The sequence below is a fragment of the Protopterus annectens genome, chromosome 3.part1 (genome assembly GCF_019279795.1).
Source record: "Protopterus annectens isolate FY-2018-M chromosome 3.part1, PAN1.0, whole genome shotgun sequence".
NCBI lineage: Eukaryota > Metazoa > Chordata > Ceratodontiformes > Protopteridae > Protopterus > Protopterus annectens.
In genome coordinates, this window is record NC_056732.1 from 1,596,859,000 (window position 1) to 1,596,880,289 (window position 21,290).

The 21,290-nt window shown below is 39.1% G+C and overlaps 1 protein-coding gene across 2 annotated transcripts in view; it reads right to left on the bottom strand.

Annotated features, from left to right (window-relative positions):
* The window catches only part of LOC122798570 (zinc finger protein 852-like), a 207,105-nt gene extending 187,227 nt beyond the window's left edge, over positions 1 to 19,878 (bottom strand). For both annotated transcript variants that reach the window (XM_044067628.1, XM_044067627.1), the window contains exon 1: positions 19,580 to 19,878. The gene's annotated coding sequence lies outside the window, so the exon portion shown is untranslated. The remainder of the gene's footprint in view (positions 1 to 19,579) is intronic.
* Positions 19,879 to 21,290: the final 1,412 nt, after the last annotated feature.

The window sequence follows — 21,290 nt, forward strand, 5'->3', positions numbered from 1 at the left end:
ATTCTTGTACACACAGATTCCAATACACATACACAAAAGAACCTCTTCTGATGCAGAAATGTACAAAGATGCATTTCTAATACTGTACCATGTCCGGCACGTTGTACAGAAATACAAGGGTGACCGAAAAGCTATTTTCTGAAGCTATTAAGAGAGGTAAATATTGAAAAAAAATGCTAAGTAAAAAGTTCCCTAAGCTATGTGTACTGATGCAAGAGGGAGGTCATTGCGACTTGCTACAGTAAGAATCACCAATGCAATATACTGCATCAGAATTATCAACAACAGAATGGGCCGAGGAATGGAAGAGCTCTGTAGATACAAAAAAAATAAAAACAGAATTAAGTCAACAGAACTAATGAGCAGGGGTGCACTAAGAATCACCTCAAAAATAAGAATCATACATACTGAAAGGAAATAAGGACTGCTTTCTCCACCTAGTCTAGCTACATCTTTACTTACTGGACAAGTTGGACATACTATTTAGAGTGCATCTCATCACATCACTTCCAACTAAAACACTCATAACAGTTGTCTTATACCCCATGCATTTTTGAATTCAGTTACTGCTTTCGATCCTACTTTAAGAAGGTTGTTCCAATCATCATCCACCACTCCTAATACAAATTAGCACTTCCAGTAGTTCTTCATGTCTCCAGCCCGACGTCAAGTCACTCTGTAAATTCAAACAACATTCTTTAGCTGTCACAAATTATGTTGCTCTCTCTTACTTAATGACAGCTACTTGTTTGAACTCCGTGGACTTCCTTGAGGTACCACATAAGTTCGTAGTTTAATACTACGATACTTGTCCTTGTGGGCAAATTACCCCATGTGAGAATCAAACCCTGCAACTTGTGTCTATAAGGTAAACACCTTAACCATTATACCAGCCTCCCACAATTATCAATATCATTCACCTTCACACCTCCATCTTCCCTGCTCAGATCTATACATTACAATCCTACACTCTCTCTCACTTACATGGCTGCTGATACAAGTAGTGCAACATTTTGATATCATTCCTCTGAACTGTCTCATCTATGTAATTATACCAATGGACTCTTCAGAACTGCATACTGTGGTCCAGACTGAGTTTAATTATCTATACAGTGGGATAATAACTTATTTTTGGTGGATGATGACCCTACGTATTCACCCTAGCCCATTAGCCTTTACTGCTGCACTATCACATAGTTTACCTTTAGGTCATCACCTGTGACTGTCCCTGGTTTCCTCCTACATTCATTTGTTTCAGATATTTGTTTCCCTTCAATAATGCAATTTTCAGAGTTCTTTCTTCCCATGCACAAAGCCATTCTCCAGTTTTTCAAAGTCTGCTCTCGTACATTCTATGCTCTTGTGTTATCAGTCCTGGTGCATAACTTTCTTACATCACCAAAAACAATGTTTTCTTTCCAACCTTCTGAAATGTTGCTTAAAAAAAACATAGACTAGCACAGACCCAGGAATGACCCATGTGTACTCCACTTTTCAATATCCTTTTACCAGAGGGTTTTGTTTACTATATTCCTCTGTCTCCAACTGTTTAACTAATGCTAGTTTATTTTTTGACCTGTTTATCTGTAAAAGAGCTGTTTGAAACAATTCCTCTAACCTGAATATTGCTGACATATAATATGGGTAGTTTTCCCATCCCCATCCTATCATAGGTGAGCCAGAAGTGTTCGTGTTTTTCCTGGGATTTTTAATGCAATATAATTTAATATGGCTTTAAAGTAGTTTTTGCTTCCTTCCACACATTGTGTGATGTTTTGCCTCAGGCGAAGCTACGATCATCTGATTGCTTTCCACTTTCTTCTCCTTTGCATGATAAAATTTCATGTTTCATTTTGTCTGTTGCTCTTTATATTTTCTGAATGGTATCCTCTTCTCCATAATTTTCTCAGTCAGCCTCTTGAGAACTGCAGCTTTATTTATTTATTTTTACACTGTTAATAAACTGTAAGCAGTGATGCATGGAGTATGCGAGTGTGTGTTTGTGTGTGTGTTTATGTGTAGACACACATATACAGTTACACAAAATTTCCATTCTAATTTGTTTTTGTTGAAAGGACATGATGTACACACACAGGCTTATAATCTAGTTCTATGCTATACACACACACAGTCATATGCTTTTGTACACATGTACTTTATGCATATATACACGTGTGTGTGCGCGTGTGCACAACATGGGTGCATACAATTCATTATAACAAACTACATAGTAGAGTTAAGTATTATGGAGGTATACATTCTAGTAAATGTTGCTTAATGTTTTACTTGGTCACTGTCACACATTGGCTATGTGTTGCACATGCAATCTTGGTCAATGTCTTTATGTCAGTATTTTTTTTCTTTGTATTACTAAGTGCATTTAATACTTGTTATCATCTCTGGCAATGTAGCCCAAGTTGTTCATAGGTAGGTACTAGGCTATTGGCCCTAGGGCCTATATAAGGCTAGCCAAATGGTACCCTGGCTTTTGCCACCCAAGAAAATTATTTTCCTGTGCCTCTGTCGAGCAAAGCCACAGAAGTGATCCCCAGGGTGAATTTCCTATCTCTCATCCAATCATCAAGATTTTTCTTGAAGAGTGCTAATGAGGAGCTTTGTTTGATATAGATGGGTAGTTTGTTCCAGAGTATGGGAAGTCTCTGAGACAGGAATCTATCCCTCCAGCATGTTCTGTTTATTGTGGTGACAAGGTTTAGGTCCCTAGAGCATGTAGCTTGGAGGGATTTCTTTATGTGGAGCATGTCCAACAGCACTGGGTTTGACATAGCTTTGTATGTTAGGCAGAGATCGCCTCTGAGTAGGCGATATGCAACAGAGTAAAGCTAGAGTTTTCTGAGACGATCTGCGTAGGGCATCTGTTTGAGGCCGGTAATCCTCTTTGTGAGGTATTTCTGTGGCCTTTCCAGTTGTTGTAGATGTCTTGTGAGGTACATACCAAAAGGGGCATTGTACTCTATAATGGGTCTAATGAGTGATGAGTAGAGGGGAACAATGACCTCTTTTTTCCTGGATAAGAAACCTTTTGTGATGAGGTGTGCCACATAGAAGGATTTCCTGACTACTGTGGCAATGTGATTATCAAAGGAGAGACTACTGTCCACCTGTGTTCCAAGGTCTCTTATCACACTTTCGGTGTTAAGTAGACTACCGCCTATGTGGTAGTTCATGGGTACAGAGTTTTTACCAAAAGGGATGACAATGCACTTTTTGGCATTGAGCTTGAGGCCATGGCTTTGACACCAGGCATCTGTCTCAGTGAGGCCCTTTTGTAATATGTCCACATCGTTAGGAGATTTGATTATGGCTCCTAGTTTGCAGTCATCTGCGAACTTTGTTAGCCAAAGACCTTCTGTGTTAGCCTGTACTTCAGAGAAGTAGATACCAAACAGGAGAGGACCTGGGACTGAACCCTGTGGTACTCCACTTGTCACTGGTCTGAAGTTGGATTTAGAGTCTGCTACTTTCACAGTGTGGGTTCGGTCAGTGAGCCGGTTGGCAACCCATATTGTGACATACGGATTTATACCTAGTTTAGTGAGTTGGTCTATAATTCCAGAGTGGGAGATGGTGTCAAAAGCCTTGGCAAGATCTAGATAGGCTGTGTATACCACCTTACCCTCATCTACAGCTTTGGTGACCACTTCAAAGAAGTCTATCAGGTTTAGGAGACATGGTCTGCCTTTTACAAACCCGAAATGGGTAGGGTCCAGAGTTTGGTGATTACCAATGTCATTGTTTATAAGTTCCATGATATACGCTCTATAGCACTTGCAGACCAGGCTCATCAGGCTAATGGGGCGGTAGTTCCCGGGGTCCGTGGTGGCTCCCTCTTTGTGGAGTGGGACAACCATTGCTGTGTGCCATTCAGTGGGCACAAAGCCTGAGGTAAGGCTATGATTGAACATGGTACTTAGGTGGGGTGCCAGTTCATTCTGTAGTTCATGTAGAACGCAGCCTGGGATGTTGTCACGTCCCATGGATGCTGTATTCTTGGCTTTGGAGAGTGTGTTTTTTACCGGTGCAGCCATGATTACAGGTACTTTGCATTCTTCTGGTATAGAGATGGGCCCTTTAGGGGATGGGAGAGGGTAAAGTTAGCACTGAACCTATCTGCCAGGATGTTGGCAATATCAGTTGGTTCTGTATATTTAGTGCCATTGTGCTGTAACTCAGAGCAGATCTGAGTATTGCCATTGTGATTTTTGACATAGCTATAGAATGCTTTGTGGTTGTCTTTAGAATCAGTGGCGATTTTGTTTTCGTAACTAGCTTTGGAGGATTTTATGAGGGATTTCAGCTTCTTACTGAGGCTGGCCACGGAGTTCCTCCAATCATAGGAGTTTACTCTTTTTAGCAACAGTTTCTTTCTTCTGTTGTAGAGTTTGTTTATAGCAGGGGACCACCAGATTGGCTTCCTTTGTTTGGAGGATAGCATCTTGGTTCTGTTAGGGATTGCATGAAACATGCACTCGTGTAAGTGCTTATAAAGTGCAATTGTATAGGATTCAGCAGTCGTATCTCTACTGTCCGTCAGCATGGGTGTCGTGAAGTTTGCTACTTCTGTCTTAAGAAGCGTGAAGTTGGCTTTGGAGAAATTTTTTACGGTGGTTTCCCTAATAGGGGGTGGGGCTGGGATGTGGATGTCTAGGATGATTTGCTTGTGATCGGATCTGACCAACAAGGAATTGACCTCTGGTGTGGAACATCAGTTGCCCATGTTGGTAATGACCAGGTCTAAAATATTGCTGCCCCTGGTGGGGGTGTGGATAAGTTGATCCAAGGCATTAGAATTTATGAATTCCAAAAAAGTTGAGCACAAGAGTTGGCACATGAGTAGTTTTCCCAGTTAATGGTGGGGTAGTTGAAATCGCCCATTATTAGGGTGTTAGGTTGTACCCTAATATTTTACAGTGTATCAAGAAATGAGGAGTGGGAACCCTGGGGCATGGTGGGGGATCTGTAGCAAGCTACAATTTGCATTGTGGTCTTGCCCAGAGATAGTTGCACTTGGATAATCTCAGATGTATTATGCTGAGCAACTAGCCTGGAGGTGTGGATATCCTTAATGAATATTGACACGCCTCCGCCTTTAGTGCTTCGGTCCAAGTTAGGAGGCCGAAAGGTGTGGTATGAATTATAGCCTGGTAATGCAGGGGTGCTCTCTGGAACCTTGAACCAGGTCTCTGTCACTGCACAGATGTCGATGTTCTCCATTTTAAGGAGTGCCTCGAGTGTGTGAATTTTGAGGTTTAGACTTCTAGCATTGAGTAGCATTACCCTCAGATTTTGCTTGCTTGTACCTGTTACGGTGGTGAATTTGTCATTTGAATCTTGCCTATAAAAGGCACTATAGGGGGTGGCAAGAGCCTTAGCCAGTATCCGGAATCTCAAGGGCCACAGGTGCAGGCCATCTCTGGCAAAGCATTGTGGTTTGTCGATCATGTCATCCCAGGCAGACAGATACTGGATCCCCTTAGAATGACACCAGAAGCTTAGCCAATTGCTGAAGTCAATCATTTTGTTCTTGTACTGTGGTATCATTTTGGGTGATGGCAGGATGCTACTCAGGGCTAGGGTCATACCTGCCTGGGCTACAAGATCAGAAACTTCTCCATGTCTCTTTTCATGTAGTCCAGGGAGGTACGTCTCAGGTCATCATTCACACCAACATGGACAATGACAGAGTCATATTTGTACTTGCTGTGGAGTGACTTGAGTGCATGCGTTATGTGGTGGATCCTGGCACCTGACAGGCAGATGACAGTGACTTTCACCTTGTTTAGCCTGGTAAGTGGAACGTCAGTGTGCCTGACTATAGAGTCACCTATGACTAGAGTGTTAGGTACGTTGTTATGCCTTATGGGCTGTGGTTGAGTGGCACACTGAGTTTGTGGGCTATGTGTCATTTGGGTTGTGTTGGGGGTGGAGGTTGCTTACGTTTCTGCTTTGGAGGTCCATGTTGATTGTGTAGATTTTTTTTGAGAGCCTCCATGAATGTAGGTGTGTGTTTTGTGTTTCTGTGTGTGTGTTTTGGTGGTGTAGGTTTTGAGGGACTATGTGATGTGTGTGGTGTGGTGCAAGTGTTTACCTTCTCCTCTTAAACTGTCTAGTCCAGTCTTGGGTGAAGAGAGCTTTGCTTCCAGTTTGGTTATATAAGTGCATCTCTCACAGGTTGTAGTGTTGGGTGGTAGGAGGAGAGGGTTGTATGTGTACATGAGGCAATTGCTGCATTGCCCCAAGATGCCCAGATTCATCAGGTAGACAGGAGAAAACATTTGGAGCTGACCCTTAGACATGCCTGGATAGGTGCTTATTTATTAAGTACTAAAAACTGTTTTCCTCTAGATAAGTGAGGAAAGTTGAGTGCTGTAGTAATTTGTAGCTTATTTAGTGCCTACAATGAGTTCTGAACAAGTGCTAAGCTCAAGGAAACAGATTTGAGTGCTGAAACTAGAAAACTGGCTAGTTCTAAGAAACCAAATTAAGCTAGAAGGCTTCCCTCCAACACAGAAAGGCTTGGGGGCTCACAAGCTTACAAACAGTCCTGGATACAGCAAATCTGTATCTGGACTAGACAACTTATAGGAAAGGCAGGAAACAAGCTTAGAAAATTTCTTCCTTTAAAAGTAGAAGGGGTATGAGGAAAGCTTTTCTGCTTCTGACAGACTCATTTTCGTCAAATGTTAAAAACTGTCTACTACTTTCCCTACATCATCAGTGATGGTGCCATTATTATTATTAGTTCAAGACACCTCCGTTTTGTCTTGTTTACTGCGTTTTGTAAGGCTGCATTCACTGATGTCGGCAGGAGGGTATTTGTGCTGCACCCATCTCCTTTTCTTTGGTATACAGTCTCAGAAAAAACATCAGCATATTTTAGTTGTGGTGCAGGTAAAGTTTTCTGACTTTAACATACTGGTCACCCATGTCATGCACCACGAAAATGGCACCACATCCTGTCACCCACTGCTGAGGTCTTTGTGCTACATCCTCCTGAAATCAGTTTGAGAATATGTATGTCATTCCCGAGTGACATCAACTCAGTTGTTTGCCAGAAAACCACAAATTGTATGATGAACAGACCAAAAAAAAAAAAAAAACATTGTCATTCTGCAAAAATCTGGTCTGTTGAGAAGTATGACTCAAAGATGAAATCTAGTAATATAAAGTAGATCCAGCTATTCAAAACTATTGCAAAATCCTTAACAGTCTGCGGCCATGTGCATGAAAATGTATGTTCCACTGCTTAAGTAATAATACTTTAACAATTATTACACAGACAGTTATACAGGTGGTATCTTTTGGAGACAGGGGTAAGGAGCCATACTGTTTATATATGGCTGATGGCAAAAGGTTGCAATATTTTACTGTATTCTATTTGTTCTTTCAGTTTTACCCTAGCCTAAAATCAGAAGGGTACACAGCATGTGGCTGCTTTTGGGGGGGGGGGGGTAAGTGTGAGATGGCATGCTGAATGTATGTATGGAAGCTACACTTGAACTATATGACTATGGCCATCTATGCCTTCACTTTTGGCCCAGTCTAACACCAGAAGAATACATAGAAGGTGACTTTCTTGGAGAGGTTTAGGAAGTTAGGCAGTATCCACAAATAAGATTTATGTATACTCACAAACATTTGTTTTCTTGATTTATTGTAAACAACATTGTTGTCACTTTGAACATTAAGCCATGGGCACAACTAATTTCTTATTTGAAAGGAAAAAAAAATAAGACTGAACTTAACTTATTCATGACTTTTGTTCACAGCATTATAGGATCAAAAAGGTTTGTGATTTGTCGGAAAACTACATATTTTATGAAGAACAGGCCAAAAACATGAGGCAAAAATCTGGGCATTTTGCAAAATTCTGGGCAGTTGAGAGGTATGAATTTAAGGGTGAATATGTGTGTATGCGTATGTGAGTGCGTGTCCATGTGTATATTTTGGTTGAAAGGCCATGGCCATGGTGAAGGTATGCTTTTTGCACAGTGCGAAAATAAGGTGCTCCACATTTTGACTGTTTGTCACATTGCAATGGTCTGTGTTCCACATTGGCCTCTGAGCAGGTTGAGACCTATGCTAGTTCACTTTCCTGGTTACCAAAGTATAAATAAATATGAAATAGAAAAAAATAAGGGCGACCATGACAGAAATAATTAAGGAACTAGTAATGCACATTTTAATTCCGCATCATTCGTGAGAGAGAGAAAAACTTCCCACGAAGGCATTGAAAAGTAGTAAACAGACTTAGAGTCCTACCACTTGTAAAAGTACAGCAAGGATCATTTACTGCAGTGAGAGTTTTCATACCTCAGCATGAGAGTACTGGGGAAGGTCTGTCAATTATTTTAAAACTACAAAAAATCCCATTACAAAAGCCTGCTATTTACCTACTTACTTTTGCTGGAAGCATCTAACAGCTATTTATAGCATAGAACAAGCTCTGACAGACACATAAATAAAGTTCAATCAGAGAAACATAGAAGTAGCTCTGTTTCAGAAGGTGTGTTTAGCCATTCTATCTCAATGGCATGAGAAAACACCACCACTTCCTTATGTCTAGCATGACTCATATAAAGAGGACTTGAAATATATTCTGGGAAGAAGGAATGAAAGCAAGAAAACAGGATCACATTACCAAGGTAGGCCCCATCATCTGCCATTTTGAGGGAAACATTAAAACTGTAAATGAAGCACTCACTTGAAGTGATTTTGAGACATTAAAATAGCTCCAAAAACAAAGATACACTGAAAAAATATGTATTTTGTTTTAAGTTCTAAGGTGGAGTTTTCCTTTAAGGAGTCTGTTCCAAATTTCCAAATACCCCTATCCACTGTCCAGTTAAGTGACTTGCTCAAGGTCATACAATAGGCAAATGAAGGACAAGGGAATCAAATCGGGAAGCAGAGGACGTAACTTGTTAACAGCTTACAGCCTTAATTCTCTGAGCTAACATAAATACTTTCTTCATCTGCATTTGGCATAACTAGGATGGAATGAAGAGTGTAGCTGTTCCAGGTGCCAGCTGTTAGAGGGAGAGACTGATATGTGGATGAGATGATTAGTCCTTGAAATCAGTGGTGCAATTGATGCTATCGAGCTGAAGTGTTGCTAATCATGTAAGCAGCCATGCATAAATAGTATAAAAGACTGAAAGCAGTGTGTGCATTAGTAAAATTACTTTTTTGTAAGGGGAATAACAACTGCAGGACTGCCCAAGATAAAAACTGCCCCAGCCCCCAGTGAAAACTCTAGCCTCAGAAAAAAAATCCCTCCCATAATGGGTTACAGTACTAGTTGCTTTCAGACAGTGAGAGCTTTCTAGCCAAATAGTGAATGCAGTAGAGTATAAAATGGAGCAGAACATGAAAGAAAAAAGAAAAAAAAAACACTCAAGTTCTCAAATGGGTTGACATAATTGGCAAAATGAAAATGTAGCTTTTTAGGAAATGTAAATAAATGTTAGGGAACTGTTAACCTCTCCCCTCAAACCATCAAGTGTCTGCTTGATATAAACTATAGCATTAGGAGCAAAGTCATTCTTAATCAGGAAAAGAGAAAAATAATTTATACATGGATGAGGGTGGGGAAATGAGTAAGTCAAAACAAAAATGGCTGACAATGGGTATATGTAATTCAAAGTTTAGGCAGAAACTTGCCTGAGTGGTTGGTTTGATGAAAGAACAATAGATCGATAATTTGGCACTAACAGAAATGTTATATTTGGAGACCAGTCTAACTGAATGCAACCAGGGTTCACAGTTTATAGGAAGGACAATCTGGATTAACATGGTGGAGATGCTGCCCTCTTTATAAATAGGAAAACATATTAAATAAGTAAAGGAAAAAGAAAGGAGGCACTGTGGATTACAGCAGAGATGTGAAAACTGTAGCACAATCCATACTGGGGTTATACACTGTCCACCTCTTTGTGAGGAGGAAAAGGTAAAAAAAAAGATGGCACAAATGGGGAGATATTGTTGGTCGGGAACTTTAATATTCTTGACATTAACTGTTGCAAATTAGGTCCTCCCACTTTGTAATGCAAGCTTGTCCCTTATGTTCAGCAGAGGGCAGCCTCAATGCATCTGTTAACAAAACGTTCCTCAGGAAGAACTGCCTTGGACTTGGTATTCTCAATCTGTGGGGAAGTATGGATCTTAAAAATGAAACGTGGCACCCATTTGTAACAAACAATCACAGTAGCGGGCAGTTTACTCTCAGTATAACTAAAGAGCTGCTCCTTTCACACTTGAGGGCACTGCACTTCAGGAGGGAAGAATTTGATAAATAAGGACAGTGCCTCTGAAATATTCTAGCAACAGGACACAGCCACGGTGAGAAAGAAAATGTATCAAAATTGTCACCACAAAAGTGACACACTTCCTCTGTATAAAATGGAGCAGAATGTGAAAGGAAAAAAAAAAAAAAACAAACACCCTGGTTCTCAAATGGGTTGACATAATTGGTCAAATGAAAATGTAGCTTTTTAGGAAATGTAAATAAACCAGTACAAAGATAACCGGGAAAGAATATAGTTTAAACAGAAGGAAGTGGAAAGGGCATCTAAAAATGCACATGCACAGGCACAATCCAAGGGGAGTATAGCCCTTTAAAACAAGAAGATAAACATTTTACAGATACATAAAGGACCAAAAAAAAAAGGCAGAGAGAGACAAAGATGGAGTTTGTATGATAGAAAATAATAGTTAAAAAGCAGGGTAGTTAACTGAATACCTACGCTTCACATGCACAAAAGGAAGAGGAAGGACTTTTGCTGAATTCAGCACATGTTAAGTATGCAAGGTAAAGGGGTCAATCCTAGAGCTTTTACAGAAGACAGTGCCTGAAAGAACTCTAGCAGTAGGAGCTTAGCGGGGTTCATTATAGAATTTGGATAAGCAAGGAAAGAACTAGAAATGCCTTTAACTTTTTAAAACAATTTATGGGAGGCTAGTAAGACTCTGGAAGATTAGAAGACAGTCCCAGATGTGTTTCCTGGGATCTCACCCTGTGCCCCTTTGGTAATAATCTTCAGGTTACTCATAAAATTATGTCAGAAAGTATTGTTTTACACCCATAAAGGTGCTTACAAACAGAAAAAAAATGCAAAAGGGAATTAAGTAAATATAACTTGCTCCCTGGACTTATGAAACAACCTTGTTGCTGACATTACCTATCAACAAAGCACTCCAGTAGTCAGCTTACATTTCTGACCAGTAACAAAGTCACAAAAAGCCTTACCGTTTTATAAGCAGTACGATTTCCAGAAAATGACAATAAAACTGTAGCAGTTTGGACAACTAGCATGTAGACTGCAGGAGGAAAACAACCCTAGGCCAAAATATATATCACAGGTACCAGATATGCATATGTGATTATGTATTCCACTAAAAAAAAAAAAAAACAATCTGATCTTAGATGCACCCTCCTCTTGCTGACAGTGTCCAGTAGCCTATCTACCTCCTCAGTTAATAAACTGATAAAATAAACTAGCAAAAAGAAAGAATCCAAGGGACAGGCAAAAATTATACTGAATAAACAAGTGAACTATATATGCTACATTAATATGGCAGTTATGACTTTGTGAATGGCAGATGGTTGGCTAGATGAGACAAAGATGTCATCACTTTCATTGCTTTTAAAGAATTTAATTTATTTTGAAAAACATTCATACACTTGCATCAAGTTTACCTTTTCCTTTCGCAGTTCTGTACCTCTCTGCTCAGTAAAGTTACATAACAGCTTCATAAAGTCAGCTCTGACATAATTAGAACAATTGTCAGTCAATCCTTTCCCCTTAGGCAGTATTCTTACCTAGGAGAAGGCCATACTTTTCTTTACTACAAAACATTCTGGTATTTTTGCATTCTGTTTCAAAACTTCCTTAACTAAAAACCTCGTACTTATTTACCATCTGTTGACCGGGAAAGTCCAACTAGGACATTGCCTATTTTCAGCAGAGGTCTGGGGAGAAACAGTCCAGACGCATGTCTTTGGAATGTGGGAGGAAACCAGAGCACCTGGGGAAAACCCACACAAACACAGGGAGGATATGCAGACTCCACACAGAAGGCACCCTAGCTGAGATTTGAACCAGAGAACCTCGTGCTGTGAGGCAACAAATTTAACTACTGCACCGCCCTTATTTTATCTAACGCATAAACATTTCTGTGCAAGCCATACAAGTGCTTATGCTTTAATAATAACAATAATGTTTACTATTTATTTATTGGTTAACTAACTGATTGCATTTGTTAACTGAGAAAGTTCATCTGGATGCAAGAAACCTTTTCAGTGGAGGCCCAGGGATAAAAGCACCAAAAACATATACAAAATGACAAACAGTATATCCAAAAATGTTATATAACAAATAAAATAAAACAAAGCAATAAATCAAATATTACACCGTACTTGAAATGCTGCAGTATTATAACTCCATTTTGAAAGAATCCTAGTAATATATAGTTGAGCAGGGGGTAGGATAAATTACATGTAAATTAAATGTAGTGTTTTTGGTGAAGAAAACTAGGTGTGAGGAGATGATACAGTGCTTTAGTGGATAATATGGTTTTATGTAGTATTGCAGTAAGGCAGATTGGTTTGATGAAGTACTGCAGTAAGAGGTTCGTGAAGTAGAGTGGCTTCACGTGGTACTGAAGTACAAGGTTTATGAGGTAGAGTGGTTTCATGTGGTACTGCAGTAAGAGGTTTGTGAGGTAGAGTGGTTTGTTGTAGGACTGCAGCAAGAGGTTTGTGAGGCAGAGTGGTTTGGGGTAATACTGCAGTAAGGGGACTGAAACATAGAGTGGTTTGACAGTACTGAAGTAAGAGGTTTGTGAGGGAGAGTGGTTTAGCGTAGTACTGCAGTAAGAGGTTTGTGAAATAAAGAGGCTTAGTGCAGCAGTACTGAAGTAAGAGGTTTGTGAGGTAGAGTGGTTTGGTGAAGCACTGAAGTAAGAGGTTTGTAAGGTACAGTGGCTTGGTGTATTGAAGTAAGAGGATGATGAGGTGAAGGAGAAAAAAGAAGTATAGTACAAGAAGTATAAAGCAAACACAGATGTTATTAAGATGGCTAACCTAGTTATAATTATAAACAAATCCATGATTTGGACAGGTATGAGAGTTTTGTAGGGACTTGAACAATTTGTGGTAATGATCCTGTTTTAGTGAGAGAGGAATGGAGTATAATGAGTCACAAGCAGCATTATTGGATTTTCAAATGAAAAGTAAGTTTATGTGTGGAGCTTAGGGATCTAAGATTGGGGAGCACTTCTTAATGAGCATAGAGAGAGATGGGCAATCATGTGTTTGTATGCACATGATTGATACTGAGCTCTCCACAAAACATTTTGTGGAACTCTGTCTACTATGTAAAACTGATCCATTTATTCTATTTTTACCTCCAAACAAGGTCATAGCTGAAAAGGTTCATCGGTCTAGCACCATTACTCAGTAAACACCCAGTAAACAAGTGTTAAATACATAAAAAAGCAAGAAATGTGTAGCTTCACAGTACAGTATTTCTACTCCAGTCACTGTTTCACTGACATGTAGAACAATTATGCAACAAGACCACTATGGTACATGTTCTGCAATGGATAGCAAAATTGTCAGTAATTAGTTTACTGGAGTACAGACATTCATTATTTGGCAACCCATTTGTATTTCAGAGTGTCAATGCAATAGCAGCCTGAAACTACAGACCTCAAAGCATGTCATAATATTTATGCAAAATTTATGGACAACACAAACCTAACTATGTGCCTTTTAATTCATACTCACATAGGCATTACCATTTCTGAAATGGATCATCCCTGTAGCAAATCTTTCAATGTATGCCTTCATGAGCATTTGTAATTTTTTACAGATTAAATCAGATAGTATATGTTTGATGAAAACACCCACTCATATATATTTTAGACTTACTAAACCCATAGATACATGTACTGTTCTCAGCATGCGTTTATAGCTGCCTGTAATCCTGAGGCTACCTGAACATAATATTACACTTTCAGAATATGCCCTGAGCTTATGTAACATCTGAACTGCAAGAACCTCAATGTTCATGTTTTCCAGCAAGCTCTGCTTTTTCCATCTCCATTTAAAAGTACCCCTTTCATAACAAATGCATGACTTTTAATGCAACCAAGTGTGGTACATGTGAGAATGTATGTCTCAACATTACCAGCAAGCAAATTCATCCTGCAGTTTTATCCATTACAATTGGAAATGGACAGACTGTAGTGGTTGCTTTTCAACAGTTGCTTCACCACTGTCCGTGTTATTTTCTGCAGTTCAGATTTGCAGTTTTTTATTTTGTTTCGAAAAGATCATGATTTCAGACAGCCTGAGCCAAAGCACATGTATACATTTCTGTGAAAGTTGTGCATACGCTTATGCATTAATAATAACACTGTTATTTATTTATTTACTGATAGATTGCATGTGTTGACTGGGAAAGTCTGACTGGGTGCAAGATCCCTTTTCAGCGAAAGCCCTGGGAGAAGCCTTTGTGCAGATGTACAATAGTTGGTGGTGTCCATCTCTCGCCACAATGATGAACCATTCCTTAATATCTCATCTCTCACTAGGTCTTCTGTACCATTTTCTACTGTTTTGCAGCTGCTTATGTCCTGTTTATGTGCCGCTTCTTTCATATCACTGGGCGGCACAAAGGTTCAGTGGTTAAGATTTTTTTACCTCACAGCTCCTTAGTCTAGGCTTCAATGTTGACTTCCAATAACTACCTGTATGGATTTCCTGTTTTCATTCCACCTCCCAAAATCATGCAAGTTGAACAACTATTCTAACTTGTCCACATAAGCCGCATTTACCTTCAGCTTTGTGAACCAGCTCATGGCTACAAAGGGCCAGAAATTACCCGTATGGTTACCCATCTAAAACGTGAATTACAAAAAATGAAATTGGGGAATAAAAACTGTATATAAGCTACAAAACTAGAATTATAAGGCACATTTTTGTACAAGTAAAACATCTTGCCTGGGAGGGAGTCACACCAAGTCAGGCAATGAAGGGACAACATTCACAAAAGGCATGAAGCACCTGACTTTAACTTAGCACCCTTCTGCAAGAGACCAGCAGTGGGACAGCAGCAGCAGCAAAAAAGGCATGAAGAACCTGATTATAAACACCCTTCTCCAAGAGACCAGATGTGGGACAATAGCAGCAGCATACAAATACGACAAAGGCAACTACAAAGCAATACTAGGTAGCATGGTGTCCTAATGGTAATATATCTGCACACAGCTCAAGGGTCTTAAATTCACTCCTGATCTCCAGACATCTGGTCTCCACTATGCAGTTTTGAATATTTTCTCTAGGTCTGTATGGATTTTCACTAGGAGCTAGTTTTCTCCCACTTCCCCTCATAAAAATAAGCAAACATGATATTTAACTAGATAAACTCTCTCTCTCTATATATATAAACGTATAAAACTATATATAGATATCTGTATTTATTATATCTATATCTATATGTGTATGTGCGTGTGCATGTGTGTTGGTCTATGTATGTTGCATTTCCCTTACTCAGAAGGGTCCAGCAAGAACTATTTCACTTAACTGGTTAACAAATAAATACATTAAATTAAACAGTATATGAGAAAATGACCATTCGAATGCAACACGTAGTGGAAAGATGTGTGTAGACCTGCAATATGAAAGTGAAGGGCACCACAGACAAATACACATCTACAGAAGGGCTCTCTGTTCAGGTACAGTTCACCTGCCCCACCACAATCCATTTTCATGCAGACTTGGTCATTACTCTAGGTCAGAGAGCAGAAGTGATTAGCATAAACATCTTCAGGACTCTATGTTGATTCTCTAAAGGGTTATTGTGCAATGGCACACTGCCTGCTTATAACTGCTCTGTCTGAACATTATCTCAGTGATAAACAAATACTTCATACAGCGCATTGTGTTGTGACTGCCCAGATAAAAATGTACTATCCCATTAGAAGAAAGTACCCAGAAGCACTTCATGAGGTGCACTTTATGAACTAAGGGCATAGGGCCTGGCACTACACCATCTTGCTACTACAGTCGCATCATCTGTCAATATGCCCCAAACTAACTTTGCTATGATGATATGCAGGTATATGTTGTTTCTTTGCACCAGTTCTGGTATTACAAGTCCAAACAGCCATACCCTACAGATGTCCTGTTGCAAAGGTTATTAAAGCAGTGATTAGGGAGGGTGCAGAAACTGTATTCATAACTCTCTGAATGCTGGTCAACCTTTGGAAACTGGATTACTCAGGAGCAATAAAGATTAACAAACCATGGCGCATGCTAACTATGCTACAAAAATCAGCAAAAATATAAGCTGGTTATGCGCCTTTTTGACATCATAAAGGTGCACAACTTATGTACATTTGAGAGTTGCTATGTTCACGTCTCATGATTCAACACACATGGTAGCAACCACAGAACTCCTTCAGAAGCATATTGGCAGCTTAAAAAGCTGTAAAACATGCTGTCATATAAAAAGTGAAGTAGACTGAAATGTCTAGAAGCTTTTAAAGCCATTGGGTCTGGCCACAGTCTGTATGGCAGTGCTAAATGTGTTTCAACTTTCAAAGCTTTAAAGCACTTTCTGTTACTATGTTTTCCTTCTGTAACTGCCAAATGAGAGCAGCTAAAACTCCATGTACTCCAGAAAATTACAACAGGGTGTCTCCACTAACTTGTGTGTTCTAAACAGATGTCAAGATTTATTTCTTAAGTTTCACTCCTGGGATGAATTTCTTGACGCCCACATCATAAATACATAAATTGGTTATGATCAGAGATCATAATACTTGATGTTATATGATACAAGGGAGGGCTGAAACAAAAGGCTGCATTGGATTGCTATTCACATCATTGTCTTTCTAGTTTTTGTCATCTAGTGAGTTAGAGATAAATACCATGCCTACACTCATCTAACAGGACTGGAACACATACAAAGAAGCAGTACAGCTATCATATGTCTTAGACATGCTATGGTCCACAATATTTTTGCAAGGCATCTCCTGCAGTGGTTATTACTAGTGTACTCTGATTCACCAAGCAACATTTTAATGAAAACCACTTTGCTGAAAAATAATTTGAATGAATTGTTTCCCCTTTTATGATTTGCTGTGATGCTGAACCCGATTTTGCAATTTATAGGAGCGTGGCCACAACCCTTGCTTGGATAATCACAATTTCAAAATGTACTGTTTGGAGTGGCACAGTATATTAAAGAGGTTCAGAATATCATTGTCCTAATGCAGAGTGTTACTTCTAAATTTAATATCTAGGAGCACATTTTATGAAAGACTAATTTGTATTAATCAATACTGAGTCCAACTTCTGTGTTGGTGACCTTTGTGTTACTCAGTGACTCTCTAAATGTATCAAGTCTAGTCCCTGGTACAAGAATCCTGGAGGGACAGCAAAAAGTTTTAAAAAAGCACTTACCACAGACTGTTGAGGCCATGCAAGAACCCCTCCCCAGCACAAGAACAGTGCCATGGACAGCCCACACCACCATTTATTACAGATAGGTGCATTATAAGACCTTACTTTCAGTAATGTGATAAAACTCAGAAGGACTGCTCTCTGCAAAGAAAATGGAAAGGCAATATTTTAGAGTCACAGCCCTGGAAAGACACAACTCAGATATCCTATGTAGGACCTGCTGAAATAACAATAATAATGAAAGCTGTACCTGTTTAACATACAGATAGCTAGCATCTATAGCATTGGGATTATTTGTTAAACTTTCTGCCTCACAAACCCAGGAGTCAGTACTGCCTCTGCTTACTGCTCTTTTGTGGTCTGTGATGTGTACTTCTGGGTACTACAGTTTCCACCCACATCCCGAAATATGATGATTGACTGACTATCCTGTCTATACATACTGCATCTAGTCTGCATTCCTGGTGATAGATGAAGAGTGTCCACAATATACCAGTTCACTTAGCTGGTTAATGAAGAAATGGCATTTAAAATTAAATTATACATAGAGAAGGATACTCAGGTATGTAGTATTCACATGAAACAATCAGAAATGGAACTGCAAACCCTTAACCCTCCTAAGACTTCTGCCAGTCTCTTAACTTCTGATAGGTGTTTACAAAATTACAAAACTGACAGCACAATAATCCCAGGTGAATTTTGGAAAAGTCATAACCCACTGCATCATAATGACAAGCCTTTAATTATTTTACACACCTTTACCAGATTTGGAATCCAAAAATGGAGGTGGGATTACATAATGCCTGCTGCTACTGTTATCAATCAGTGGCTGGCAATGTTTTCAAGATGTACAAAAAATTCACTTGTTACCATTCCTGATGTTACACAGACTCTGTGGGGCAAATCATTAACCTTAAACTGCAACATATTCGGCTGCCTTGTATAAATAAGGTGTAACATTGTACAATCTGCTTTGTGCCAAATATCTTTAACCAGCATCTGAAACCCTAAAACAAAAAAAGTTTCATCTCACAAGTCATCTCAAAGAAGCACATAACATTTATTTTTATTTATTTACTTCAGTTTATTAATGAGTAGAGGGTAGATCTCAAGAGACCATTTTCAGACTCAGCCCAGGATAAAAAGTAAAAATTCATAAATGAACAAAACAATCAGTTACAAACAAGGAAGATACTTGAGGTGATGACAACATGACATATACTCTCTATGTACATTTCTTGCAAAACTTAAAAGATATCATCCTGCAGTTACAGGTGCTTACAATTCACATTGTTCACAGTATGTACAGTATTAAAGATGTCACTTATGGGCTGGCAGCAGATATCATAACTAGATCAAGAGAGAGTAGGGTAGAAAAGGCAGGAAGAAGTTGGAGAGGCCAAGAGAAAGAGGGAAGAATGGGAAACAGATGCAGCAAAGGAGAGAAGAGAAAACAGAAATATGCAAAAAGGTAGAGGGGGTAGTGAGAGTTATTCTGAGGGAGGAAAAATATGTATACAAAGGCAGAGTTGTAATCTGAGTGGGTGTTAGTAATTCCCTCTGCTTATGCTAGAAGTCTTAGTATGGTGAGCAAGGTTAAGCCTTTAGTTTTAATTAGAGTATGTTACTGTGACACATATAAACCATGCACATTAATCTTTTTTATATCTATCTGTATAGATAAAGGAATTGCTTTAGTTTACCAAATAAAGAAGGATGTGTTTCTAATTACATACAGTGCAAATACTTCCATTTTGTAACACATATTACAATTTCAGATTTACTTACAGCTGATGCAGGCATCTCAGAAGCACAACATTTTATATACAAGGGCCTAAAAAGCCTGACCAGAAATTAAAAAAAAAAACTGTTTACATTTAAAGTCAAAATACTGTGTCCTAGCAGAGACCTTGTGCCTGCTAGCAGTAGCTGTCACCTAGCTACTCACTAGAACAGCTGGCAGATGTCTCTAGTAACTGATTTCCAGTATGCATCAAGCTTTCGCAAGGTACAGAAAAAAAGCACAGCAGAAAAAAGATAGTTTCTGAGCAATGCATCCAGATAAGAGAGTTTAGTGCTAAATACCTGATCCCTGCTGCAGCAGCTGACGACCTCCGCAGCTGTTCAGTGGATAAATCCAAAGCAGAAGTGCAGACAGACAATTAGCAGTGAAATCCAGGCCCCACACAAAAGTAATTTTCCCATCTGCAGTACAAACAGCAGCCCAGACAACAGGCAAATAAGGCCAACTAATACAGCAACACTTTACTGAAATATCTTCCCAGTGGGTTATGTCAAACTGTCAAAATACTCTGCCAGTCTTTGTTTGCATGTACAGAAAACTCCCCTTCCCCCTACAGGAAGTGAGGTCAATGGTCTCTCAGTCTTCCTGATTCAGGAAGGGAGAAAGGAGAGTTTAACTAGCTATAAAAGGGTTATATGTGTGTGTGTGTGTGTGTGTATGTATATGTACGCACATCACAGCTGATCATTTTTTTTAATTCAGTCATGTTTTATTTGGTTTAACAATAAGCAATTAACTCACACACACTATGTTAAAAACAATGCTAGTTACAAAAAACAAAGGATGTTATCATTTGAAACCATAAACATCATTAGTGACAATCTGGAAAATGACCTCCTTTGCAAATAAGTGCATATGCATTTCAAATGTACTAGTTAAAGTATAACAAACTGGGTAAAAATGGAACTGGTTGTCCTTAGAAATGAGTAAACAGTGGGCCTTCTCCTTGAAACAAAATGCTAGTCCAGTATGCAGATAATAAAATGATTCCATGTGTTAGGGTATTACTAATAAGGGTTTAAAAACAAACTTTAACGACTTTAGTGTTTCTGACTCTGCTTCAAAAACTCATTCCTTTTTAGATAGTTCCTGGTTACATAAAGCTTGCCCAAAACAGCAGTTTACCTGTGGTTATTTTTCTAATGTAACAGTTATTATACAATAACGGATCATTGTTATTCAAAAACAAGCACACTGACTGGCCATACTTTTCTACTGGCATGTGCTTACAGGACAATAAAATACAAGAAAAATCAGGTACATTCTACAAAACTAAATAATCAGAAATGTACCTGATTGTCCTTGTATTTAGGTGCTGTCCTTCAGAAAATCTTGGCAAAAAAAAAAACATCAAAAGAGATTCTCTTTTCTCCCTGCTTCTCCTGCAATGCACTGATGTACTGTACAAATGTAGGGACTTAAGTCACAGTACATGAATAAACTATTAAGAGCACAAAGGAATAGTACAATGCCATTATACAAAGGCATTATTTAAGAAAGGTAAGCAGCTTCTATCTTAAATAATGTCATTGTATAATAGCAATAATCCACTCCTGTTTGTGTGTATATCATGATCTATCCATGGTTGCCTTTGTTTAATCACTCAAGCTTCACCCTCATGATCAAATCACACCAGCTGTGAGTAAATTCTGATATACTCATGCACAGTTATACATTATTGCTTAAATGTTTTCTGGGGTCCAGTAAATGTTAACTTTTTATGTAACAAGCCAGACTTTTCCAACAAAAGCTTGATTTTTATGCAGTACGCATATGAGAACAGGTTCATAGGTAGGTAGTAGGCTATTGGCCCTAGGGCCTATATGAACCTAGCCAAAAAGGTACCCTGGCTTTAGCCACCCAAGAAAATTATTTTCCTGTGCTCCTGCTGAGCAGAGTCACAGAGGTGATCCCTGGGGTAAATTTCCTATTTCCCATCCAATCATCAAGATTTTTCTTGAAGAGTGCTAATGAGGAGCTTTGTTTGATATA